The sequence below is a fragment of the Dermacentor albipictus genome, chromosome 3, assembly GCF_038994185.2.
Source record: "Dermacentor albipictus isolate Rhodes 1998 colony chromosome 3, USDA_Dalb.pri_finalv2, whole genome shotgun sequence".
Taxonomy (NCBI): Eukaryota; Metazoa; Arthropoda; class Arachnida; order Ixodida; family Ixodidae; genus Dermacentor; species Dermacentor albipictus.
Genome location: NC_091823.1, coordinates 97,029,600 through 97,057,125, shown reverse-complemented (window position 1 = coordinate 97,057,125; position 27,526 = coordinate 97,029,600). Strand labels below are relative to the sequence as shown.

General features: G+C 46.2%; 1 long non-coding RNA gene across 3 annotated transcripts in view; it reads left to right on the top strand.

Annotated features, from left to right (window-relative positions):
• The window catches only part of LOC135901311 (uncharacterized), a 454,233-nt gene that overhangs the window by 241,919 nt on the left and 184,788 nt on the right, over window positions 1-27,526 (top strand). The window contains exon 7 of one of the 3 annotated variants that reach the window (XR_011512843.1): window positions 27,204-27,271. The exons of the other annotated variants lie outside the window; for them this stretch is intronic. This is a non-coding gene — a long non-coding RNA (uncharacterized lncRNA). Of the gene's footprint in view, window positions 1-27,203; window positions 27,272-27,526 lie in introns of those variants that run through there. 3 annotated transcript variants of the gene reach the window in all.

The window sequence follows — 27,526 nt, the reverse complement described above, 5'->3', positions numbered from 1 at the left end:
GCCGAGATTCTCAAGCAAGAGTGACCATTCGTTTAAATTGCCGCCATTGCTAGCCCAACAGATGCCGGTGCCGCAGGCTTTGAGTGATACACACTATACACTATACACCATACTATACACATCTATATACTATACATTATACACTATACACATCTTCGCATATCGGTCAGAGTTAGATGGTGATTCAATCTCGTGCTGTATACTGACGCTCCGAGTATTTCCAGTCACGTATTCCTCAAATATCATTGCTTACTGCTTGTCTAGTGTTTTTAGGCCATGTAACTAAATATTCGCAAAGATTACCGCCCAATGGCAAACAGCTCTTATATGAGTGATAATCTTTGTGGCTTCGGTCTCAGATAATTCGTTAAACAGTGCGCAAAAGGAAGGTGCGTGGATATTAATTAGACGGCCTACCTTTTACATAACAATTCAAGGAAATATTTATGCAGCCTCCCTACATATCATTGACTGTGTCTCGAACACTAGGTGTATAAATATATATAAATATACAAATAAATAAAAATTTTGAGAAGATTGTAAGCCGAGTTAGTAAAAAAGCTGCTAACAGTTTGTTTCTGGAATAGACACGCTGCACGTTTGCTTGATACTCGCTCTTTTTATCTTTTGCACTGTTCCTTTCAAAAACGTATGTTGCATGCTAACATTGGCAGACGCGCGGAGAGTAGGTAAATAACCGCCTATGCGTCAAAAGAGAATGATTGTTAACTGGGCCGCTATAACCTAAAGCTGTTCAAAACTTTTCTATTCCAATTCTGCAATCAGCCTTCCGCTATTGGTCAAAATCTTTTTGAACCACCTCCACTTCGCCTGTCTGTCAAGCGACGTCACGAAAACCGCGATAGCTCCCCATCTGATATGACGCGTACACACTGATTATGCATCGCTGGACCTAACAAAAGAAAAATAGGCAAGCTAATTTTACAATCAACTTTATTTGTAATGTCATTTATAAAAATAAAAAATAACGGAGGTGTAAATACTGAGCATTGTCGCACTCCTGATGTAGGGGGCATAGGCTCATACGGTCTGCTTTCGATGACGATAGTGTGACCGAAAGCTTTGTTTATCCCTGTGGTGATAAGTTCAGCCCCAATCACAGCGGTAATTTTTGCAAGTAGTTTTCATGGTACTATATCATGATAGTTTCCAATTTATGTGACTCATACACACATCTTTGTGCAATAAACGAGCAGTGTTCTTAGGGCTCAGGAATAAACCGCGCAACGGTTTCTATTATAATAAGGTTCCTCCTCCTCCTCCTCCTCCTCCTCCTCCTCCTCCTCCTCCTCCTCTAGAGGCTAAGTAATTTGCAGCTTTATATTAAATACATTACACATTTGCCACCTTTTCAGGGAACGTGAATGTCTCCTGGGGCCCTATAACGTAAAACTATTCCAGTATGTTTCTATTCCAATTTCCTGACGTCAAATTTGCGTAACCACCAACGCAAGCACCGGGCGGTCACCCGCAGGGTTGTCTGAACAGACCAATCAAACGCTCTCCTCGTTCATAGGAGGTCACTTTTGTTTACTTGAAAAACGAATAACATTGCCTACACTGAGCGGCTTGTCGTACCTAATTGGCTGACAAGAGGCGAGGAGAACGCTCAAGTGGAGAGGGATTCACTGGGGCAGAGCCAGTGCACTGAAAATCGATAACTGGATGAAGAGGGTGGTGCCGGCGTCTGCGATTGGTCGGCTTTCCCTTACTTAGCTTGTGGTGGCAGCTCGAAAATCGCGGCGGCATGCAACGGAAGCTTAAGAATGACGCTAAAACTGACCCTCAGCAAAGAAGAGTTGACAGAATGAGGTAGTAAACGTGCAGAAAGTGCTTGAAAACGTTACACGGTCACGCAAGAAGTTTTATTATATGCAAATACACCCATGCTCTCCGGCAGGTGCGAGTAGCCAGCGTCACAGCCATCGGCGGCAGCCATCTTTTATTCCTTTCGGAACGGGGCAGCCTGCGGCAATTCCGAAAAAAATTCAGTTTTGTTCGGCATATTAATGCATCTTTATCGCGTACACGTCACTTTGACGCGGTGAGTTTGTGCGGTTTTGTGACGTCGCATGACAGGCAAGTGAAGTGGCTGCAGCCCGAAAACATTTTACCAACAGCCGAGCGCGAATGGCGAAAAGGGGTCGAATCAGAAATAACTGTTTTTCTTTTTTCTGTCAAATCATGCATAATCAGTGTGTACACATCATATCAGATGGGGAGGTATTGCGGTTTTCGTGACGTCGCGTGACGGACAGGTGAAGTGGGGGGTGGTCGAAAAAAGTTTTTGACCAATCACGGAGGGCTGATAGCAGAATTGGAATAGAAAATTTTGGAATAGTTTTACGTTATAGCGCCCCTGGTTTCTGTCATAATTACTCTTTAAAGAAAAAAAAATGAGTAGTGAGTGAAGGGAGCCGGGAGAAGGTTCAATAGATATTGGTCGGTAAATATAAACTGCACTTCTATGGTTCGACAGTGATGGCCACTTCGAAAGTTAATGCTAGGGAATCACCTATAGACGACTAAGTTGTTCACTAGCCCTACTTGGCAACGGCTTCCTCTAGCCCCAGCAACAATAAAGATCTGCACTTCGTAAGGAACCCAAATCCTATCATCGCGCTATTGAGTAACCACAATTTCTGCGCGCAAGATTGTGGCACGTTAGAAAACAGCCCTTCTCGCCAGCACGCACATCGAGCGAGCTTTCAGTGTCGTGCTGCAGATGTCTTCCCAAGAAAGCGACGGAAGATTACCGAAACCCGCGTGGTTGCTCAATGGCTATGGTGTTAGGCTGCTGAGCACAAGGTTGCGGGATCGAATCCCGGTCACGGCGGCCGCATTTCGATGGGGGCGAAATGCGAAAACACCCGTGTACTTAGGTTTAGGTGCACATTAAAGAACCCCAGGTTGTCGAAATTTCCGGAGTCCTCCCCTACGGCGTGCCTCATAATCAGAAAGTGGTTTTGGCACGTAAAACCCCATAATTTAATTTTAAGATTACCGAAGAAAATTTGAAAAGCAATGGTTGGTGAAGACAACGTGCGAAGGGCTGCAGAAGACTCATTCAAAGAGCCAGACCAACTCATTCTATTTACTTTATTTGTGCGGTGCTAATAAATGCAGGGAGGAAAGCAACGTTAGAGTAATTGATTACTATTTGCGAATTGTTCAATTACTTTCGTGGTGCAGCATTTGATAACCCTAAGCATTGAATAGGTGTCGACTACGTAGCAAATTTCCAGCTCATGGGCATTTTACCTTCAAACGCAAGACTATAGCGAAGGTACCGGTGTATCCGAACATATATAGAGGCACCAGGCGGAAACGCAAAAAGCGCATGCAAGGGCCAGCGCAAGGTCCCTTAAGTTCCTTCTTTCCAAAACCTTATAAGAGCAAAGTGCGTATATAAGCGAGTCCCGCACGTCCATTCTTAATGACCCGTGAACCACTTTGTCTACGGCAAGCAAAAATCGCGCTTCGAGCCACCGGACAAGGCGGACTGCGGACTGTGTGCACTAACCGTGAAGCCTATTCCTGCCATTTATGACATTTTATTGTCGTTCCTTTGTGTTCGCTTACTCTACTGTTCTGAGCTGTTCTGTAATCTTTCTTATATTATCCATGTTCCTTGCTTGTCTTTGTTCTCGTATAAGTAAACGTGAAGAAAGTTCCTGGTTACAAATGGTGCTAAATCAACTTATATGATTTGCTCTTCCCTGCTAAGCGTAGAAGGAACAAAGGGATGACAGCTAGGGGTCACTCGCTCATCTGCCTCGCCCAGCAGAAGCGTATTCTGTGCGCTTTTGTACGTCCATTAATCAAGCCTTAAGCACTTTTCCTGTGTGTGCGCATATATATTATATATGCTACGAGAGATACAGAAAGAGCAGCAATATCCCAGGGAACTTGTTCCGCATTTCGGTTATATATGAGGCCAACGTTATTTAACTAGACTTCGTTCCTTTTGTTGGTAGAACTGAAGCAAAAGCCTGCCTATGTAACTGCCCACTTTACGGTTGCCGCCGCTTCCTTTGTCACCGCTTCTCCTTTTCTTCCGGGCTTTGTTGCGGGCTGTGCAACGTTCAGGAACGAAAATAACACTTTACTGCTTTTATTGCATCGTACTTTGTGTGCCGTCAAGTCAAGTGTTTCATAGCAGGCTTACTGCGGCGTATATTTGTCGCAAACTTCTTTTTTTGCTCCTCTAGCAACTACGAAGGAAGTGCGGGTTACCTTGCGTCGTGTAACAGCTGGCTGCTTCAGACATAGAGAAAGCTTCAGAGGTGAATCGTCACCAACCGTAAACCTACACCCACGTGTGCAAATACCTGATGCTGCAAGATATATGCATCGCAATGGGGTTTCTCCTCTACAGCTTCGTTCGACGCCTCCTCATTCTTGCTAGACCCGCGCCACTGTTTCTTCCTCTACAATCTTGACGCCTAGGGAACTAAGTTATCTCGTATACAGAGTGTTATAGGCATCGTGGTCTCTTGCACGAGGGGCTTGCACAACAGCTGCCCACTCGTGCCATGAAGTCTGCCTCTCGCAAGCGGCACTGCGATCACGTGTATTGCGCGAAGATTTACAAACTCGTACAAGGTTAGCCCATCGCTGGAGCACAAGTTTCTGTTCTTGTACTTCTTTTTCGGCGACTGATGATACACCGTACGTTTAGCGTAAGAAGGGGGGGGGGGGTGAATGGATAAGAGCCTGTCCTCTCTATGCTGCACGGAACTATTTTCCTTTCCTCCATCCCGATTGCTTTTATGTGGCCGAACAGCCTTTCTTTCTGGTTGAATACGGGAGCTGGAGAGTTACGGACGTGAAACTAGTTCACAGAAAGACGACATATAGGACGAAGCGTACGATGGCTTCTTTCTGACTACCAATGCAGCCCTACACCACCTGCCCACCGGCACCAAAAATGCTGCGCCCTAGCTTGTTCAGGCCGATTTGGCGACACTAAATGAAATCCTTCATCACGGACAATATAGATGCACGTTTCTCCACTGTGTGTCGGATCTTTTTTAACTTCCCGTGACGTCGGCGGAAGCGGCGTGTTAGTTCCGTTGTCGCAGGCAGCAGCAAGGAGTAAATTTCTTGCATATGCGTCAGCAAGATTACAATCTGAATATGAAACGCGTTCAACTGTGCAACTCCGGATAAATTTCTGGCTAGCTGAAGATCATTAACATGCACACAGACTAAGTCTATGAGCGTTTTCGCATTCCGCCTTTATCGGAATGCGGCCACCTTGGCAGGAATTCAACCGGCAGCTTTGATTTCGGCAGTACAATCCTATAGCAACTAACCTACTGCGAGCTGGCTTGAAAAAATAATTGACTAATATTGTCAATGTATGCTGATACCCGATCGCTTCTAGAAAGCTATTCGCTCTTTCAAGGAAATGATGCGCTTGGAGGCTAATGTTTGCTGCAGTGAAGATGTTTAGATAGCGTTTCTTATTTTATTGCATAATTCCGTAGGGAATGGAGCCGTTAACCAGTACATGTAGGGTTCTGAATATTTGGCTGCGCGTGTTGAAAAAAATATTTTGCACTCACCGCTGCACTCTTCTTGCTGAAATATTGCAGAACGATCGCATTTCGGCGTCTACTTTGTTTAGTATCGATGATGTTAAAGTTGTTCCTCTCGCTACTGTTCCATAATGTTTTAGAGCGCAGTTCTTAGGCGCAAGTTCCTGCGGGGTGCGTCGGCGTCGGCGTTGTCCCTCGTAACCGAGCGAAGGAGCACAGCGAAGGAGGAAAGCGAATGCGGAGCGCGGCGGGTGATGAAAGACGGCGAGCAGAACGCGAGAAGGAAAGCGGTGGTGGAAGGAGCAGCGGAAGCATGAGGCGGAAAGCGGAGGAGGAGGGTATGGCGAAATCGTGAGAAGAAAAGCATAGTTTCGCGTAAGAAGCTCTTTGCGGCGACGACAGATACGAGATGGCGCAACAGTAGCGCACGTCGTGTGTATGGAAACAAAGCGCTGCATGAGCGGAGGTCTTTCAGTGGCGGCTGCTGTGAATCGCGCCCACGCGTCACCTATGCGGCGCTTCTCGCGATCTCCCGTTTAACGAGGTAGTCGAGCCACGTATTGCTTCGTTTGCAACGTGCCGCAAGAGGCAGATTGTCCGCGCCAACCAATACATCGCGAAATGGAAACACGTATACAGCTGAGCTCAAATTGAGCCTTATGGAGTACCGCAATTGTGGGCGAACCGCAATTGTGGGCGATTTCTTAGTCTATGCAACGCTATGTTAGACAATAAAAAATAAAATAGAGCGACGATGTTTTGGCTTCTACTAGAACGTATGCAGAAAGAATGTGCCCCTCTCCTGGAATATTAACTGTTTTAGTTTAGACTGAGCTCCCATCTTTCTCTGACACATCCTTTGACAACATTTGCTGCGCGTTTTCTAACAGCGCAAAAGCAACACGGACAAAAGGAAGATCCACCTTTCTCTTTGCTGCTTTCACAAAATATTGCTTCTACTGTTCGCATTTATTCTGGGTTAAATAGAAGGCGCGGTAGTTTGTCTTTCACTAAGCACCAAACTAGAGCAACGAAGATGACTCAATCAGGCGACACATTTTAATGTATTTGCATTTTCGTGGAAGAATATATTTCTTCTATACAAGTTCATTCATTCATACAAGTTCATTTTTTTTTGCTCTGATTACTGTTTGGATCGGACAGCATATTCGTTTACTTTTAAGCTCTCCAGACCTCCATCGCCACGTTTTCTTTTACCTTTTTATACCTTTATCTGTCATATCATACATACATTCCGATTCTAGTCTAACTGCGCAGTACCACAATATTAGCAAGTACAGGGATCAATGAACAAGAGGTGTCGAAACCCCAGCCCCACATGAGAGTGAGTTCCGCGTGCGTTAGTATGCCTCTGACTGGCCCGAGAAATGTAAAAAAGAAAGGTTCTCGCGGACTGCGAGGCACATGTTCGATAAGTGCCATTGGTCACTAGACTACAGTGGACATGTTGACAAATTCCTCTCGATAAGTGCACCCAACACAGCTCGCTGCGACATGATTCTTGCTTCCGTTCGCCTCTCTGTCCGTGTCTCTTCCATGATATCAGCCACAAAGTTGCTGCAACGATGGCTACAGAGAAGGCCGGTGGTCTGCGTACCATCATAAAGCAGAAACTCAAACTGCTGAATCCCAGTTCACGTCTAAGCCTAGCGAACGTGCCTAGGTCAGAGTGTAACCGATCAGGTAACTCAATGAACACTAGTGCTAGAGAGCCAAATCGAATTCTGTTCGCAGTAGAGGGAGGAGTTTACTTCGGTTTGCCTTCGCTGCCACCGTTCCGGCCATCCACGGTTCCTTGCGCAGCAACGAACCGCCTGTGCTGCCTACTCCAGCGGACTCGTCCTACTGTCCGCTAACGAAAACAATGTTTGTCGACAGCAGCAAGACGGAAGCAACGTGAGAATGGCAACACAATACAAGTACAAGTGTAGTAAACACGATTAACTCGAGGAAGAAGGCAGGCGTCGCTGACTTCTTTATGCATTTTCCTTTGCCTATATTGCGGCGGCTCTGTACCGGATGGTGCGGGAAACAGCATATATGTGACGCTGGTGATACTGCAGTAGTATTCCATGTGATCTTGCACGTTCTTGTGATTAAGTGGCTGGCTTCTTATTTTGCCTCGCCCTGTGTGTGTGAGTGCGTGGATGTCCATCGCGAGGCAGCGAAGTAGAGATGCAGAGGTTGGCGATAACACAGAGAGCACAAGGAAAGCAGACGCTGCTGCAGCAAAAGATGGGAGACGCGCTGCCATGGCGAGCGGTCCTGTCTGATGACGGATGCTTATTTGGTGCGTCGCGTCAGTAATCCAGGGATCCACCGTCAACGACATATTTGCACGGGAGTAACCGGCGTGGCTAATACACTCTTGCCTGGAGCATTTCCCGCGCTGTGTGCAGTCTCTGAGGACCAGTGTCTTGCCTCGCGGCCACAAACAATATTGATGCAAGAAGGAGGTGCATAACACAGTTCGGCGACGTCAGACAGCGAAAAGAAGGGAAATCCTTCCGTTCGGCAACGACGATAGAGAACGGCCGTAATTGAGTCTCGTCGCATTAGAGCAAGAACTGCTGTGGAAGGCGCGCTTTCATCTGAGTACACTAAGTAAACAACCCCCGTTCAGTGCTTGTCACAGCACAGGGTGCGCGGGGACAGTAGAAACATTCGTACGAGATATATGTGTGCGCGAGACAATTACTAACAAGATTAGAACGGGAAATAGAAAGAAAAAAATATCGCAACACGGGCCGAGTGGGAGCTCGCTGTTGTAAACGTATCAGAAATGTCAATATGTAGCGAGGCACGGTATGCAATAAAGTGTGCCCGTCTAGTGTCAGCTCTGATTTGCATATATATATCAGAATAATATTCAAACATGCATGGGCGATGGACGCCTTTGCTTCTCTTATTACTCTTCATTGGGTGTTTATTTTTTTATCATACCCTCACGGCCCAATAGGTGTTACAGAGGGGGTAGGTTCGTGGCTTACAAACAATCAAAATATTGAAGCCTATAAGGACAACAGTAAGATAAACAGTTAGAAACAAACAACAAATAATAGAAAAGTAGAAACAGCGAAATTCGAATCATTTCAAAACGTGATCAGTGACAGCGGTCTTGAATACGGATGCATCACCTATAGTGGCGATAGAAGAGGGAATGTGTTTCCACTCATAATATGTGCTTGGCATAAAAGAATACAGGAACATGTCAGCGCGATGACGATAGATGAACAGCTACCTTACTGCTGTGATCGATACGTACACTGGCTGCGAAATGACGTGCTGGTTTATTGAACGGTAATGGAACTATTTCTGTAATAAACAAAGACACGAGATCTCGCACCGAGTTTGAAGGTTAGGAAGGCTAAGTGACGGTTTCATCTGCGAGACACTGACGGTATACGTGAATAGTCCAAATTATTAAAACGGGCTATTCGATTCTGAATAGATTCTATGGATTGAATGGTAGTGCAGTGAGCTGGACCCCAAACTGCACAGGCGCATTCGAGTTTCGGACGAACGAAAGTTTGGTAAAGCATTAATTTTAGGGGCTGTGGAGCTTGAGAAAAAAATGCGTCGGTAATCACCGAGACTGCGAATTCCATTCCCTACGATGTAGTCAGTGTGAGTATGCCATGAAAAGTCATCCCATATGTAAACACCGATATATTTGTACGCAGACACGCGCTCCAGCCCGATGGCAATAATTTTAAATTCTGTATCTACGAACTAAGAGTCTGTATAAGGGGTGATGCCGGTTAGTACTTTTCATTTACTTCAGCAGCAATTTGGCTTACCTGCCCGAACACTCTGATCAGTTTTACAGCGTAAGTTATTATAGGCTCCCTCCAGTAGCCGGTTCAATTAGCGATCTTGTCCGCCGCCGCCGCAAGTGTCCGTCGCAGCTATCGCCAGGCTCCTACCCACTATGGCGGATTGGACAAGAAGTGGTTGGGTTGTCTTGCGAAAGAAAAGGAAGATTAAGGCGATGTATAAAAACGCTAGAATGAAATACATGCATGGCATACCTGATTAAATCAAGCAGGCTAGGCCCCTGTTTTTCACCGCCCCGTTTAAAAAATAATGCCAATAAATCATCATCACTACCATCATCATCATTAGCGCAGTATCGTGCCACTTGTCACACGATGTGATATGTGCGCCGCGTAGCGTTGATACGTGCGCACTTTGCATTGCAGTTGCATATTATTACGCCAAGTGGTACACCATATAGCAGTTGTTTAGGTAACGGTACAAGTTAGTTTGCCTTTCCCATCAAGTACGTGGCTCCCACTCACTGTGGGCGATTGGCCGAGGAATGGATGGATTGTATTGGGGAAGAAATAGAAAATTAAGCAGTTGTGTACAAAAATGTTTGAATGAGAAACACGTATAACATACCTGATTAAATCAAGCAGAGTGTTTCTCACCTCCCCGTTTCAAAGCGAATGCCAATAAATCATCATCATCGCCATCAGCAGCAGCATCAGCAGTATCCAATCATGCCACTTGTTACGCGATGTGACAAGCGCGCCGCGTAGCGCCGATAAGTGCAAACTTTGCACTGCGGCTGCGTTGTATTCCACCAGGCGTGCCGACATGTAGCACTGGACAATATTTGATGAAACGCAACGACGAATCTAGGCATTAAATTCAGTACAGAGAAATCAGGAATTATGATCTTTGATGTAGATGCAAATAACTACGTGGTGTCGATTCAACAGCAAGTCATGCCCATATAGTCGAGCAACATAAACACCTCGGTGTATACATAACCGAAGGAAAGACTCACTCAAGCACCCACCAAAATGATCCGAAAATTAAAGGGAAGCGGGATGCAGCAATAATGAAACATAGGGCATTTTGGGGTCACAATAAATATGAAGTGGTGCGTGTAATCTGAAAAGTAGTCACGGTGCCTGCGCTGACGTTCGAAAATGACAGTCAGTGCCTAAAATCATATATATTGTCGGGGTTCGAAGTGAACCAAAGATTGGTAGGTCGATTGGCTTTGGAAGACCCGGTAAAACAAGACCCCTTGCACTGCCTCATTGGCAGTGCAAGGGGTCATGGGTTTAGCCTCGTTTGAAGTCAGAGAAGTGCAGAACAACATTTGTTCTGAAGAAAGACTCAGGGCCATGTATCAAAATAAATGGTTGGCGTAAGTGCACAAGTATCTGTACCTAAAAGCACAGGCGAAGAATGTAAGAAGAAGTCACGAAAGCTGGCAACAAATTAAAGGGTAATTGAAAATGAAAATAACAGCCAGGAGTAATCAGAAAAAAGGTGAGAGAAACAGAGACAATCGAATTGGATGCATAGAATGGAAACACAAAGAACCATGGAGATTTACAAGAATGAGAAAAAGAGAAGTTAGAAGGGAAAATCTGTACGATAACACAAGGGGAGGGGCCTTGCTATTTGAGGCTCGAGCTGGTCGCCTAAGGACAAAACCACACCGGAGCAAATATTCGCAATTGGAGGAGGCATGTGTATGTTGCAGCAAAAATCCCGAGACCACTCAGCACATCCTAATGAAATTTAAAGGGGTTCACTCGGTGAGACCAGTACGTAACGTACAACTACAACAAACGCTTGGATTTAAAGTATATGGAAGTATCAACCGGTCATCAGTCGAGATAAGCTAGAGACGTTTAGAGAATTGGTGGAAGAAAAGCAGAGAAAAGACTGATATGACCAGATCCATTACAGGCATCGGCAGCGGTAAAAGGTAGATAGAGAAGGTTAAAGTGCTTGTGTTTAATAAGCAGCGCTGCAAAGTTGATCCACAGGGACGAGAAGAGCGCATACGAAGCGCATCTTTCAAACGTTTATAAACAGAAATAGGGGGTGTACATTGTTAATCAGCTCCTTAGGAAAGGTACTAACAAATAGACCACACCTGTCAAGCTCTGTTAGCGCATTCCTTCTTGCAAATGGCATTGTTGCTCCAAGTATACACCCCCTGTTTGTTTTTATAAAAAGTTGATAGATGCGCTTCGTACGTGCTGTTCTCGTCTCGTTGGTTCAGCTTTGCAGCGCTGCATCTTAAACACAATTATGATATTCCAACTAGCCCAAACGCAAGCCTTAATCATGATCAAATAGATGCGCACAATTCTAGAAGGAAAAGCATTGATAGCATACTTGAGTATCTCAAGCAGGCTGGGTGACAATTTGTTCCAGCCCCGTTTCAAAGGGGATGTCAATAAGTCATCATCATTATCATCGACAATAACAGCACCTTATCATGCCACGGGGTAAGGGATGTCATATGTGCGCCACGTAGATTCGATAATTGTATTTACTCTTATCCTTCGGTAAACATTATCGCGCCTCCTCGCAAGGTCCGAGCCGTTGCTGAAGAAGTCAATCGTAGAGCTACGCGCGCGGCTGCAACCAGCCAATGTCGCGCTCAGCAGACCGCTGTGGAGAGAGCAGCACAAGCCATAGCTCGCCGTCGACGCCGGGGGGACAGTTGAGAGCGTTCTTCTGAGAACGACGCTAAGAGACTCCGCCGAGAAGACCCTCCAATGCGTGCTTCCGAAAATGGAGCGCCTGTGTAGCCGCTCCTTTAGCTTACGCTGTGATTGTGCTGGGTGCAGCGCGCAGGCCTGTGACTTTTTCCTACACAGGGCGTCATCCTTCCGACACGGAGAGGGTGTGCAGGTTTGAAGATTTCTTGGCGTTACCCCACTGCATGCATTCCTGAAAAGGCGCGAGCCTGCCCTCTAGGTCCTTCTGTCACACAGGCAGCTGTTGTACTTTGATATGGCGTATCGGTCGCTTTATCTCTGATGCTGCATACAAAAAACTGCCATGAAGATCGTTGCTGTATTTGCAAAAAAAATGTTTATGGCACGCGGCGATATCATGTATTTAATGCGTACGTTTAAAGTTGGGTCGATTCTACACAATTTACGGAGTCAAAATGGTCTTATACCGTACGTGGTCCCCTATGCGTCTCTGGCTAAGAAAACAACTTGGGCAGAGCTGTTTTTTTGAAAATGTACTCGCCTCGGTGATCCTTACTACATACCCGAAGGACACCCCTGCGTGTTCGTAGAGCTAGTGCGCTGTCTCTCTCATTTTTTTAATCATTCTGTGCTTGCAAAAACTAGTACAAAACAAGCTTTTCCGCGGAATGTTTTATAAAATGGGGGAGCTATTGAATGAATAGAATTTGTTGATAGGAAAGACAGAGAGGTCGACCTGAGCTAGTGCGCTCTAGTCTGCTACTCTGCACTGGGGAAGAGGGAAGGGGAGTGAAAGTATTGGGATGGATGATGATGATAAGAGAAGTGGTGAGTGCTTATGTACATGAGACAGTTGCCTCGCTAGAGCCACTCGTCGAGCTTGGTGTCCTGCAGGAACTTCAACAGTACTTTTGTTGCACGCACTCAAATTGCAGTGTCAGGCCATGGGCCGAGGATAGCTTCCTCCGACAGTAGTTGTCTGCCAACGCTGGCTAGGAAACTGTCTAACGTCCTTCGCTCCAGCATATATGCTGGGCAGTCGCACAGTACGTGTTGCAGTGTTTCGGGCATCTGGCAGTGTACACAATCAGGGTTGTTCGATTGGCCGATGAGGTGTGCGTAGCGACGGGTGAAAGCAACGCCGCGCCGAATCCTGTGTAGCAATGATGTTTTGCTCCGTGTAAGCTTCGGGGGCAAACAGAATTTACTGTCTGGGTCAATCGTATGTAGACGTCTGTGAATATTGTTACGTAAGAAGACGCAAATGAAAAGCTATATACAAGTATATTTACAACGTAATACGCCGCACTTGGCCAAGAGGCAACAGCCCGCGCTAGCCTCCAATCGTTGTCGTCGTCTTCTAACTGCTCGCCTCTTCGTCATCGGTAATACTATTCCGTAGCACTACCCCCGGCGGCAAAAGCGCCGTCCCGGAGCGACTAAAGGCCGGACTTGTAAACAGTGTAGTAGGCCTTGAGCCTACTGACGTGCACGACATCACTAGATGCCACAGTAGATGACGAGGTTGAGCTCACAGGGGCAATTTCGTGCGTCACAGGCGTCACCTGGCGCAGCACGCGGTAGGGCCCTGTGTATCGCGAAAGGAGCTTTTGTGAAAGTCCGACGTGACGAGAGGGCGACCACAAGAGCACGAGCGCACCAGGCGAAAACTGTACGTCACGGTGGCGGGCGTTGTACTGACGCTGCTGAGTGGTTTGCGAGTCCGTCAGTCGAGCACGGGCAAGCTGGCGTGCATGGTCGGCGAGAGCGATGGCGTCGCGCGCATACTCGCTTGTTGAGATCGAAGCAGGAGGAAGTGCCGTGTCAAGGGGCAAGGTCGGTTCGCGACCGTAGAGCAGATAAAAGGGAGAAAATCCGGCGGTGTCGTGCCGGGAAGAATTATAAGCGAATGTGACGATATCATCAGAGTGAGCTCTGTAAGCCTTTGTAAGGTCCTGCATAAGTGCCTTGATGATGGAGTTGGTGTCAGGTCGCTAGTAGGCAATCCGTACTTCATCAGAGGAAGAGGAGGCCGATCTTGCCTCACTGTCAGCGAGTTCATTGCCAAAAACACCACAATGGCTAGGCATCCATTGAAAGGTAATCACGTGACCACTTAACTCGGCACTATGATAAAGTTCGACGATTTCCAGCACGAGCAGATAGTATGGTCCTTTCTTTAAAAAGTATTTTAGCGCCTGTAGCGCTGATTTGGCATCGCACAATATCGTCCATTTATGGGGTGTCTGCGTTCTCATAAAACGGACAGCCTCTCGTATTCCCGCAAGTTCTGCAGCCGTAGATGTCGATTTGTGGTCTAATCGAAATCGTTGAGTAATTCCAAGTTGTCGAATGACAAATGCGGCCGTTGTGGCAGATGGCATGACCGAACCATCGGTATATACTTGTACAGTCCCACTATATGATATAAATATATGGGACAGCGTGAGCTGCTTCAAGCCAATGGAGGAAACATGAGATTTCTTCCTAATTCCGGGTATCTGAAGCCTCACTAGTGGTCTTGGCAATGTCCATTGAGGTGTCACGGGGATGTCGGTGGCCTGGAATCTTGCAGGTACAATGCTTGCGTGACATGCAATAGCTTTAGAAAAAGCACAGTCAAGGTTGGAAGTGTTGACAGTGGATGGTGTGAGTGTCTGGTTAGCAGGCGAAGATAGGTTCGCACAGGTTCACAAGACCTGTATATATCGATAGGACAAGCCCGTGCTTCCGCTATTGTGCCCTTAGTTGACGTGCAGCGTGGCAAGCCAAGACATATTCGTAGTGCTTGTGCCTGAAGGCTCTCCAACGTGCGTATACAAGATGACCCCATGTTAGATAACACAGGCATGCTGTAGCGTATGTATGCCACAAAAAGTGCCTGGTACACTTGGAGCAATCTTCGCTCAGTGGGGCCCCATCTCAGTCCTGATATTACACGAAGAACGTGTATTAAGTTGGTCAGTTTAGCCCTAAGCTCAGTAACATGTTTCGTCCAAGTAAGGCTGTGGTCTATTATCACGCCAAGATATCTCTGGTGGATGACTAAAGGGAGCACTGTTCCGTCAACAACGATTGGATAATGTGACATTGATTTGCGCGTGAATGCCATGACTGCACACTTAGTTGCTGAGAGTTGCAGGCCTCTACGGCGCAAGTACTTCGCCGTTATGGTAGCCGCACGTTGGAGCCTTGCACGCACTTGTGGACGTGTGACCCCAGATGACCAAATACAGATATCATCCGCGTACGTACTGATACGCGCTGTTTCAGGTAGCTCATCTGCAAGGCCCACCAGTATGATATTGAACAATATTGGGCTAAGGACACCACCCTGCGGAACACCCCTGCGAACGTCATGTCTATCAGTCTCGCCATCCGTAGTGGACATGAAAATGGTGCGGCCACTGAGGTAACTCTGCAGCGATGCATACATCCGGCCACCAACACCAATATCCTCAAGCCCCTGAAGAATCGAATGGTGGAAGACGTTGTCGTAGGCAATTTGATGTCCAGAAATATAGCGCATACCAGACGACGGCGTCTCTTTTCCTGTTGAACAGAAGATACTAGGTCGATCACATCGTCAATTGATGATCGGCCTCTTCTGAATCCATTGATGAAATGAGGAAGTCCACCACTTTTCTCGAGTAGCCATTCCACTCTGCTCAGTACCATCCGCTCCATCACTTTACCGACGCAGCTTGCCAAGGCTATTGGCCGATAATGTGAGAGATCATGTCGGCATTTCCCAGGTTTTAGTAAAGCCACAAGACGACTGCACTTCCAGTGATTAGGCACAGTTGCTGTGTCCCACGTAGAGTTGTAGAGCGCCAGGAGAATTTCTCGACCTTTTACTCCAAGATGACTAATCGCGGAGTATGTAATTCCGTCTGGTCCTGCACAAGTTGACCGGCGGGAAGAAGATATCGCAGCGTCGAGCTCGTGCATAGTAAAAGGTGCGTCCAGACGATGATCACTAGATGACGGGAAAGTCAGTCGTGATTGGGTTGGTATATCGTTCCAGGTGCGTCCAGTAAAAGGTGCGTCCAGACGGTGATCACTAGATGACGGGAAAGTCAGTCGTGATTGGGTTGGTATATCGTTCGAGGAGCTCACGAGTAATTTGCAGAAGTCATCGGCGACCTCAACTTCACGCCGGCCTTGCCGTATGGCCACAGCGCTGAACAGATGAAGCTGTTGTGGAGCCGAGCGAAGGCTTCGTACAATTTTCCAAATTCTAGAGAGAGGTTTTCTCGGATCCAGAGAGCCGCAGAATGATCTCCAGCGTTGTTTGTCAAGCTTGTCAAGGTGTCGCAGGACATGGCGCTGAGCCCGGCGTGATGCAGTGATGTCTAATGGTGATTTGGTCCTTCTGTATTTCCGTTCTGCTCGACGCCGTATCGCACGAAGTCGCTCGTACTGGTCATCAATAGATGATCTCGGTGAGGGTGCGCTGAGGTGTTTTGTTGTGTCACGTAAAGTTGCCGCGATGACATCTTCAATATTGGATGGTGCTTGGATGGCTTGACATGCATTGGTCACAGGTTCTCGAAATGTTGGCCAATCGATAGAACGCACAGTGTGAGGAGCTGGGGGACGTAACCATTTCAACTGAACATATGTTGGTAGATGGTCACTTCCATGGGTGTCGAGATCAGTACACCATCGTGTAGCAGACAGCAGGCTTTTTGAAACAAACGCAATATCAAGACAACTGCTGTAGTAAGAGCCTCGAAGGTATGTTGGCGAGCCATCATTGATCACCATCAAGCCTTGACTAAGCATGAAGTCAGCCAAGTCTCTACCGCGGGCGTTCGTCGAAGCAGAGCCCCACATGGGATGGTGGGCATTAAAGTCACCGATGACTATGTGGGGACCCGGACAAGCTTTCAGTATGGACAGCAAATATGAACAGTCTATGCTCGATGTTGGGGGCATATACCCGCCAATTACTGAGAGTGTGCGCCGCTTGTACTTCAGCGTTATGCAAACGTACTCGTTGGAAGCATGTGCAGGAATGTCTTTACGAAGGCACGTTAAATTCCGACGAACAAAAGTGAGCACTTTGCTTGAATTGTGATCATTCTTTGACCACAGTGGCACATATCCAGATACACGTAGTGAAGACGTCATGTTTGGTTCACATATTACAGCCACGGGAAAATGGTATTTGAACATCCATTGCCGAAAGTCTGCGAGGCGGCCTCGTAGGCCTCTGGTATTCCACTGCATTATTGCAGATGTTCGTAATTGGTTTTCAAAAGACAGCGCCATGATGCCTTATTGTAGAGCCGCGAGGAGCGGTTCCAAAGCATCTAGAACATGTAGCGCGGTCTTAGCAATCGGCGTCCGTAGTCCGCAGAGAAGTGAACGCATCGTAGTTATCAGGTGTTTCAGCATACTTCGTACACTTTCATTTTCTGTCTTATCATTCTCAACCACTTTTGCAGACACATCACCCGACGCGTTTAAGCCTGTTTGTTTGGGTGGGAGCGACGGCCAGTCAATGTCAGAGTCGGTCGGCGGAGGCGTCGTTTTATGCAGCGCATGTGTTGCACGTGCTGCTGCCGAAGAAGGTACGTCAGGCCCGCATCTTGATCGCAGAAGCAAACTTGGCAAGCGAGGAGTTTGCCATGCGGCCGATGGTCCATCTGTACGGGAAGCACTCTTATCTTGCTGTCGTCTGTGTCGCGATCGACGTCTGCGGTGGCGTATCGATGTAGCAGCCTGCCTGTGAGTGGAGTTGTCCCGCACCATCTTTCGAAGCGCTGACACTTCGTCCTTGATTTTCTGGCAGTCTTTTGATGTCGCTTAATGTGGACCGGCGCAATTGGGACTTTTTAGGGCAGTAGCATCGCAGCTATCATTTTGATGGGCCCCTCCACACCGTTGGCATGTCACGCCGCCCTTGCAAGCTGCGCTTACGTGTCCTATTTTAAAACACTTCCGACACTGCACCACTTTTGACACGTAAAGGTGCACACGGTGTCTTACGTATCCTACTTTTGCGTAGTCAGGTAATGTTTCAGAGTCAAAGACTGTTTTAATACACCGGGATTGACCGAAGCGGTGAATCTGCACTATTGGTGCGGTGGAATTCAGAAGCCGCTGGAGGTCAGTGTCTGCGATTTCTTTGTCCACGTCAGAAATAACGCCAGTCGAGGTTCCTTTTCCATACGCAAAGAAGGAGCGCACTGGGATGTTTCCTAGTAGTGTGGCAGCCTTTAGCGTATCCAGAATTGACTTGTTGTTCACGTCCACCGAAAGGATGTTCCTCCGAGCGTTCATTCTGATCTCGCTGACTTGGCCGGGCGCAATTCGCTCAAAGTACTCCGTTAAGCTTTGCCTGTTCAAAGTATTCAGATCGTCGGTAGCTGTGGTAGGGACGTAAGCAACAGTGAATGGTTGCTTACCACTGTCCTGCCTGGGCAACGATTCACTGTCTGTTGATGTCCTCCTGAGTTTTCTCTTCAAACGGCGACCCGCGGCAAGTGTGAAATCGTTGTCCGATTCCATTTCTTCAACCGTTGAGCTGTCGGAAGATTCAAGGGCGACAGCGGAAGGGCCAGTGCGGTCCCTTGTCTTCGATGCAGCCAGTGGTGGACGACCAGGGTCAAACGCTTGGTTGGGATTCCTATCCCCCATCCTGGAGGATGACGGTTAGCTGTAACCTGTTCTTGGAAGACTTCTCGTGTCAGAACGTGCCCTTGTTCTCTATTCTATACCACGTAAAGCCCACTAGTAAGACAATTCACCATACGCGTGAAAACTGGTGAATCCATATATAAACAACAATTCAGAGAATTCGGATTAGCACAGCCTGTACTAAATGCTTCTTGTACAAGATAGCAGAAACCAACAGCTCTATGGGCTCTTGTTAGGAGGCTTAAGAAAGACATTAAGATCCGGTATCACACTGCGAAAATTATGATATTCACTACAAAAAGTTTTCTTAGAAGGTACATGCTCTGGATAGGAGGCCAATATCACTAGATAAAATCATGTGTGCATGACCCTCAGGAAGAACACTTGCAACAAAGTGCAGCATGTGCATCAGTGAAGTTTCTTGAAGAATCGGAAAAGGCTAAAACTTACGAAATTCCATTATTGCAACTTTTATCAGGATGCGGTATTTATCGAAATGATTCTTTTTTCGACATTTTCATATACACGTCTTTCGCGTATTGACTCATACCATCGCGTTCCTGTGGTTCTTCTGTGTGTGTGTTTGTGTGCGCTGTGTTTTCCACCAACGAGGGCCGCTATGTCTGCGCCACCATGAGTACTCTAACGCTTCTGAACTGTTTATGGACAAGTATTCTTCTTCCGTGTAATGGAACTTTAGAACTGTTATCACTACAGTCTCTTCTATATTGTATGTTTCACGCCTTTTTAGCTGTTCTATGAATTAGGCGAAGAGCAACAGCCCGTGACGTCTTCCAGGCACTGTGATCTCCTTCCTGGTGTTAACAGCGCAAAACGTAGACAGGACACTAAAACGAGAAGATGACACCACAAGCGCTTGTGGTGCCATCTTCTCGTTTTAGTGTCTTGTCTACTTCTTGCGCTGTTAACACTAGAATGGAAAATCAACAAGCCCAAGCTGCTGTTCTAGCATTATCGCCTTGCATGCCGGTAATAAATAAAGCAATAAATACAGCAAGACGAATGACCAAGTGAACACGCGGACTGTTAAGCGACGCACTAAATGCGTTCGGTGCTAATACTTGGAATACGCAAAATTATAGCTGACTTGATTATGTTCTTGTCAGGTCCTTCACTGACCCTTCTATTTGCGATAGATAAAGGAATCTGATGAGTTTGCAGCATCGCCCTGCAGGATCGTGTGTGCAAAGGCTCACTGCTCGAAAACAGCTCCCTGCCACTCTCTTCGTGAGAATACTGAATGAGCTTCAAGCCATAAAAGGGCAACAAAGAAAATGTAACCATTAACTAGAAGTGCTTTTGCTGGGATTTGCCAGCGATTCGCAATGCAAAGTTTAGGTGCGCCCACACCGGCGCTTTTTCGTTCTTGATTTCTGTTTTGTAGCAATAGTATCGCACATCGCCGTACTTTTTACACACACGTGTGCACAGCTTAGGGGGTTGGACGACGTTCAGTTATCGGAAGGTAATAGCTAGGTGAGAGAACGCTTTGAAAAAATTATGGTGCTGCGAAGACATACACAATAGGCAATGCAGCTGACACGGTAACGAGACAGCGAGCCCGTACGCTCAGACATCCAACCGCAGCCCTACGCACTAAACATAGAAACAACCAGATAGCGGAAACACGATAAGCAATGCAAAGGTATTACTTTGAAGGCACAAAAGAAATTAAAAACACGCGAACCTTCAGAGGACATTGAATGTGAGCGCTTGTGGTATGCTGGACTGACGAGCAGAACAGCCCCTTTTTGTTCCTTGCGAGGAGGAGATTGTGAATTTTACAACTCTTTAATGGGGGAGAGGCGTACAAGACTGCAGGGAGAGCGTTCTCTGCGAAATGCGTTGCGTGATCACGGGTAGAACGCCAAGTTATAAACTTTAGGATGCACGACTTGGAAACTGCTGCGGGCACAGCGTTTTTATTTTTATTTTTAGAAAAGTGCACCACCCTCTGAAAACGCACCCAAATCTGGTGACCAGAGGGCTTAGAGGGAAGAAAGAATTGCACCATATTGAAGAATTTCGCGTTAACGACATTTTTACATGCTCACCGTCAAAAGTGTAAACGGATTATCCGCGCCATGCGTCGCGTTAATTGAGTCAAATATATATGAGGGTTTCAAATCTCGATGCGAGCACGTTGATGTTCGTTGTATGCTTTTCCTTCGCCTCCTAAGCGCATGATGTGTCAATAAATCGCGCCTTTATATTGAGATTTGTATTGTATTCTCGAATAAAATCAATTGGAAGTGTTCTCACGCCCCGGTTTTTTGAAGCACCTCGTACTCATCATTAGCACTAAAAAACTATATGAATCAGCTATCAATAAAGTGAAGCACTGACCGGCAGCATCACCCCTCTACTGTGAAATGCCCAAGACGACGCGATCGGTCGAGGCCTAACGCATCTTGTTAAGCCCTTTTTTATGTTTCCTAAAAGGTTGGTTTTACTACATCTTTCGAGATTCTTTCTAAACGTTTATTGCTGCTGTTCGTTCGTTTTTTCACATACTGAGCGCGGATGAATGGCAGGTGAGCTTCTAGCTTCTTGCAATGGTTTCTTTGCTTGCTTCAATAGTTGTAGGAATACTGTACTGCCAACCGAAGTACTCAATTCAACAATTAAGCACACAGGTGATACACATAACCCAAACTTGCCTTTTTTTTAATTCTGAGTGGACGTAATCAACCCAAGCACAAGTATTCGTTCTGCTGTATCTCAATACGGACACTCCACCTGACTCGAATGAATATATATCGGCACGGAATTTCGTAAGCATAAGAGCTCATTGCGAGAGATTTCTGAAATGTTAGAATTTAAAAGAAAAACGGTTAGCTTCTCAGCTGTCGGTGCATACATTTGGTAGCGTAACAAGAACCTGTTGCTGTACCTCGTTTTTCTCTCTCTCCTTTTTTGCTCTCTTTCCAACCCCTATGTCCCCCACCCCGCTGCAGGGTAGCAAACCGGAAACTCACCTCTGGTTAGCCTCCATGCCTTCCGTCTCTCTCTCTCTCTCTCTATCTCTCTCTCTCTATCTCTCTCTCTATATATATATATGGTAGCGTACAAGTTGCCCTTGCAGCTAATAACGGCCCCAGAAAGACGAAGTAAAATTACATAAAATAAACTGCTCCACGTTTCGTCGGCCTGAATAACGACAACCACTGCTTTTTGTTTCGTATGCGGGGAAACGAGGTGGGTGTAAAGAAGGCAGTGACCCTTCAATGAAAATTTTTTTCCATGTTTGCATATGAAAACAGCGTGGAACGGAATATTACAAAGTGATGTTTCTTTCTTCTCTCTATTTTCGCGTAGTTCTATACCGCCGCCTTCACTCTGTTCCTGTGAAAGCCACGTTTCATCAATGCTAGCTGCTTCTGAACAGCGCTAAATGGATCGCACAATTCAATGGCAGCAAAGCGGGGTGCTGTGCGCTCTTTTGAGTTCTTTGATCATATTCACGTTCTTGAACACAATGGAGCGACCGACTGCGAGAGCCGGTAGGACAAAAGAGAGTCATCCAGTACCCTGACTTCCAAAAAAAGAAAAAATAAAGCTCAATGACTTGGCAGTATCGAGAAGCTGAAGTCGAGCAGCACTGACTTCTTTTCTGATGGCGCACTCCTCTTAGTTTCATTAAAATTAGGATTAATCTCACGAGTTCTGGCTTCAGAAACCTATTCACGAGCACTTCTCTTAATTAGTTCCATTCTACCTTGTGATTTCTCATATTCCTTGGCTCAAGAGCACAATCCAGAAATATCAAACTGCGGCCATTCGTTGCCTAAACAGGAATTGAATTTGCAAGCGCATGCTTACTTGTGCTGAGAGCGGCTTGGCTTTGGAAATAACAAAGGCCGTTTACTGAAATGTGTGAGCCTGAATGTAACCCGCCTTCCCTTCCATCCCTACCACTTACCATACACTCATCGATAGCTTTTTCTTTCTTTTTTACCTTCCTTGGTGAACCGCCTTCCTACGGTGTTCTTAATTCATTTCTTCGTTACCTTTTCTCTGTTATCCTTGAGCAGTGATTATCTTAGTGTCAATGACCCCGCACCACCTGTAAAGACGATCAAGATCGACCGCAGCACAAGTTCATCACTTTTTACTCCATGATAAGCACACCACGGCGGATAACTTGCACTTCTATAGAGGCAATAACCTTTTCACCAGTCTTAAAGGAACAATAAATAGAAAACCTACGGCACTATAACGTAAATCTATTCCAAACTTTTCTATTCCAGTTCTTTATTCAGCTCTCCACAATTTGTCAAAACGTTTTCGGGCCACCCCCACTTCGCCTGTCTATCACGCAACGTCGCAACATCACGAAAACCGGGAGAGTGCCCCATCTGATATAATGTGTGCACACTGATTATGCATGATTAGAGCAAAGGAAAGAAAAATAATTATTTCTGATTCTACGCCTTCTTCGCCATTTGCCCTCTGCTACTGGTCAAACGTTCTCGGGCTGCACCCACTTCGCCTGTCTGTCACGCGATACCGCAAAACCACAAAAGCTCAACTCGTCAAAGTGACGTGTATGCGTTAGAGGTGCATTAATATGCCGAACAAAAGTGAATTTCTTTCTCGATGCGCCGGCATCTGCTCCATTCCGAAAAGAATATAAGACGGCTGCCCGGCGATCGCTCTGGCACTGGCTACTCGAAGCTGCCGGGGAGCATGGATTTATTTGCATATAATAAAATTTTTCCGGGGCTGTAAAACGTTATCGAGACCTTTCGGCAGGTATACGACATCGCTCTGCCAACTCCTCCTTGCTGAGAATCCATTCTGGCGGCATTTTGAACCTTCCGTTGCACGCCGCCGTGGTTTTCGACTATAGTCACCGCCAACTAAGTAAGGGAAGCGGACCAATCGTATACGCTGGCACCACCCTCTTCATCCGGTTATCTACTTTCACTGTGCTGGCTCGGCGCCGTGAAAACTCTCACCATTTCAGCATGCTTCTCGCCTCATCTTACAGCGAATTCGATAAGAAAGTCTGCTCAATATAGGTAACGTTATTCGCTTATAAAGCAAAAAAGGTGCCCTTCTATAAACAAGGAGCGTGTTTGATTGGACTTTTCAAACAACGCTAAGGGTTACCACCCGATGCTTGCCTCGGTCGTTAAGTAAATTTGACATCAGGAGATTGAAATAAAAAGAGAGTGGAATAATTTCACGTCATAGCACCCCTAAATCATCATAGAACGATAAATTATTATTTCATAACGCTGTTTACTAGAAATTTGACGTAGTAAATTAATTATTAGAAGAGAAAGTGAAAGTCGATATCTCATTTTTTATAAATGTCGGCCAGATACCAAAGCACCAGTACGCCAGTGTGACGTCCCAGATATTAAATAATTTCTTGTTTTTATTACCTCTAAATAGGTCTTTTTGGCTGAGTCAAACTTCTGCAACGATGCTCGCGCGTGTGCTAAATTTAGGTGCCAATTAAACAACCTCACATGGTTATTATGAATCCGGAGTCCCCACTAGGCCACGCCTCATAATTAGGTCGTGTTTTCAACACGTAAAACAAAAGAATAGTTCTGTGCGTTATTGTGACATCTGCGTTGAACTAATGTGCTTAAATGTTCGCGGTGATTTATTAAATTCTCCAACACACTACAGTTATATCCTCATGCTCCTCAACGCTATATTAAAGCGATAGCTATAGTGGGCTACCTCGCCTACTTGTTTTTGTGTCCGCCGGTGTTCATTGCAGAAATGCTTAAGTGCTTTGCGAGTTTATAAAAAGGAAGAAAAAGAAAAGATGAGTTGTAGCAGAAACCATTGAAGATGCTTGTAAAAGTCTTCTTATATAGCTTTCTTATATAGCTTTCTTATATAACCAATCCCCCTGAAATTCGAGAAACAGGAAACTTCACGGGAACATCTGCAGACACATGAAGTGGCACTCTCGCTACAGCACACAATGCCACATGATGCCACGACACTTTATATCTTGTTGTAATCATTGCACCGAAAGCTCCCTAGCGACGCCCACGATCCGTATCATTTTGGCTGCAACTTCGATGCGCTGGCGATTGATGAAGCCGCAGCGCTGGGTGCGGACGTGTCTTTTATGGTTGGAGCGCTATCATTTTAATACGTTTGGGGCTACATAGCCCTTGCGTAACCTTGCTTCATGAATTCTGGAGGACTGGCCAACGAGGGGCACATACCAATATTACATAGGCTTTGCCGATGTTGTCTGTTCGGGCACACATACCGAGTGGAACATGCCAAGTGACTCAGGTTTCCCTACTATAGGCCAGACAGCAATCACCAGCAAGCTGTCTATTCGAGCACATACCCAGTGATCGACGGTGTCTTCTCACCAAAACACCAGCTAGGGCATACCTAATGGCAACAAGTTAGTAGACAACTTTGGTCAGTGAGTATGTACCGCTGTCTACTGTGCAAGATTGTTCAGCGATGCAAACTGGTTGATCTAGGGCGCTATAACGTAAAACTATTCCAAACTTTTCTATTCCAATTCTGCTATCAGCCCTCCACGATTGGTCAATAACTTTTTTCGACCACGCCCACTTCACCTGTCTGTCACGTGACGTCACGAAAACCGCGATACCTCCCCATCTGGTATGATGTGTACACACTGATTATACATGATTTGACAGAAAAAAAGAAAAACAGTTATTTCTGATTCGACCCGTTTTCGCCATTAGCCCTCGGCTATTGGTAAAAAGTTTCCGGGCTGCATCCACTCCCCCTGCCTGTCACGCGACGTCAAAAAACCGCACAAACTCACCGCGTCAAAGTGACGTGTACGCGATAAATATGCATTAATATGCCGAACAAAACTGAATTTTCTTCGGAATAGCCGCAGGCTGCCCCGTTCCGAAAGGAATAAAAGATAGCTGCCGCCGATGGCTGAGACGCTGGCTACTCGCACCTGCCGGAGAGCATGGATGTATTTGCGTATAATAAAGCTTCTTGCGTGGCCGTGTAACGTTTTCGAGCTCTTTCGGCACGTTTACCACCTCATTCTGCGAACACTTCTTCGCTGAAGGTCAGTTTCAGCGTCATTCTTAAGCTTCCGTTGTATGCCGCCGTGATTTTCGACCAGCCACCACAAGCTAAGTAAGGGAAAGCCGACCAATCGCACACGCCGGCACCACCCTCTTCATCCGGTTATCGATATTCAGTGCACTAGCTCTGCCCCAGTGAATCTCTCTCCACTTGAGCGTTCTCCTCGCCTCTTGTCAGCCAATTAGATACGACAAGCCGCTCAGTTTAGGCAGCTTTATTCGTTTTTCACGCAAACAAAAGTGACCTCCTAAGAGCGAGGAGAGCGTTTGATTGGTCTGTTCAGACAACCCTGTGGGTGACCGCCCGGTGCTTGCGTCGGTGGTTACGCAAATTTGACGTCAGGAGATTGGAATATAAACATATTGGAATAGTTTTACGTTATAGGGCCCCTAGTTAAAAAAAGCTCTCGCTTTAAGATGCACACCACTCCAAAAGCATCTGAACCGCTGTCTCACAGAGTAGCAGGCCAGGGCTTTTACTTCTCACCCACTTCGTCTTCTTTTTTGTCTTTACTGCACGGAAAAATGACAGCAGCTCTCTCAAAACATTTCAGTACAATTACACGCATGGCACGCCAACACATGCATCTAGCAAAGACATAAATTTATTCTGGGGATTCACAATACGCAGATATAAGCCACAGTTATAAGAAAAAAAAAGAAAGGATTTCGTTGATCGCAGACTTTCCCCGTGCTTATCGTACGTCCTACATTTCAAAGACTATTGAGAGCAATTAGTGCAACGATGTCATATGGACGATATTTCAAGATTTTTTTTTGTGCATTGCAAAAACCGAGCTTCGAAAGGTGTTACTTCAACATTCTTCTCGGGGGTTTCATGAAGGACGTCCCAGATGAAATATCACGTCCCCGCACTCTACGAAGCAGTATTTCACCTCCAGAATGATTAATTTTTGTTCTTCTTGGAAATAGATTGCTCTGCGCGCACCTGCGAATGTTTACTCCAACTGATACCGCGTGGAAGTATTCTTCACAAACTGAGGCTTGATGTGGCCTTTAGTCAACGTATCGCCAAACCATGCGGACAGCCCAGGCGTCTAGCACTACCCAGTGTGGGAGACTATAGACCATGTGATTTGTGTGTGCGCGCTGAACTTGCAAGAAAGACAACAATTGAGAAACCTTTTGCAGGCATCGGCGAATGATCACTTTCCGAAAATTGTCTGATATATTCATGTCCCAAATGCTCAAAGGGCCAATCAATGAAGGCTATTGTTTGATTGTTTTTTTTTCTAGTAGTGGTTAACTGTTCATACGACTGCGATAACTGTTAACAGTTAACTCTTTTCTTTTGTATTCATGCCATTTCTCTTCCACTAATCATTATCTTCGCGTTCACTTTCTTCTTTCTTTCTCATTCCACCTCCTGCAACGCTGAGTAGCAGGCAGAACGCAGCAGTTCGGGCCACTCAGGGCGACCTCTCACGTTTCCTTTCATAATCTCTCTCCGTGCGCAAGAATTACTGGGAAAAATACTGCACGTCCGTCAATTCAGCAAATAAAAAAATTAGCGCACATGCAGAGAACCGACTGACTGACACCAAGCCTGCAGCTGATTTATAAACCTGGTCTTCGTGGAAAAATCTCAAGCGAAGACAAAGGTAAGAAACGAAAGGCGGAAAAAGCCATGTCTATCCACTTGTTTGCCACCGAGAAGCTTTCGTATTCTCGAAAGCGGATATTTTCTCTTGTCTGCGCAAACTAA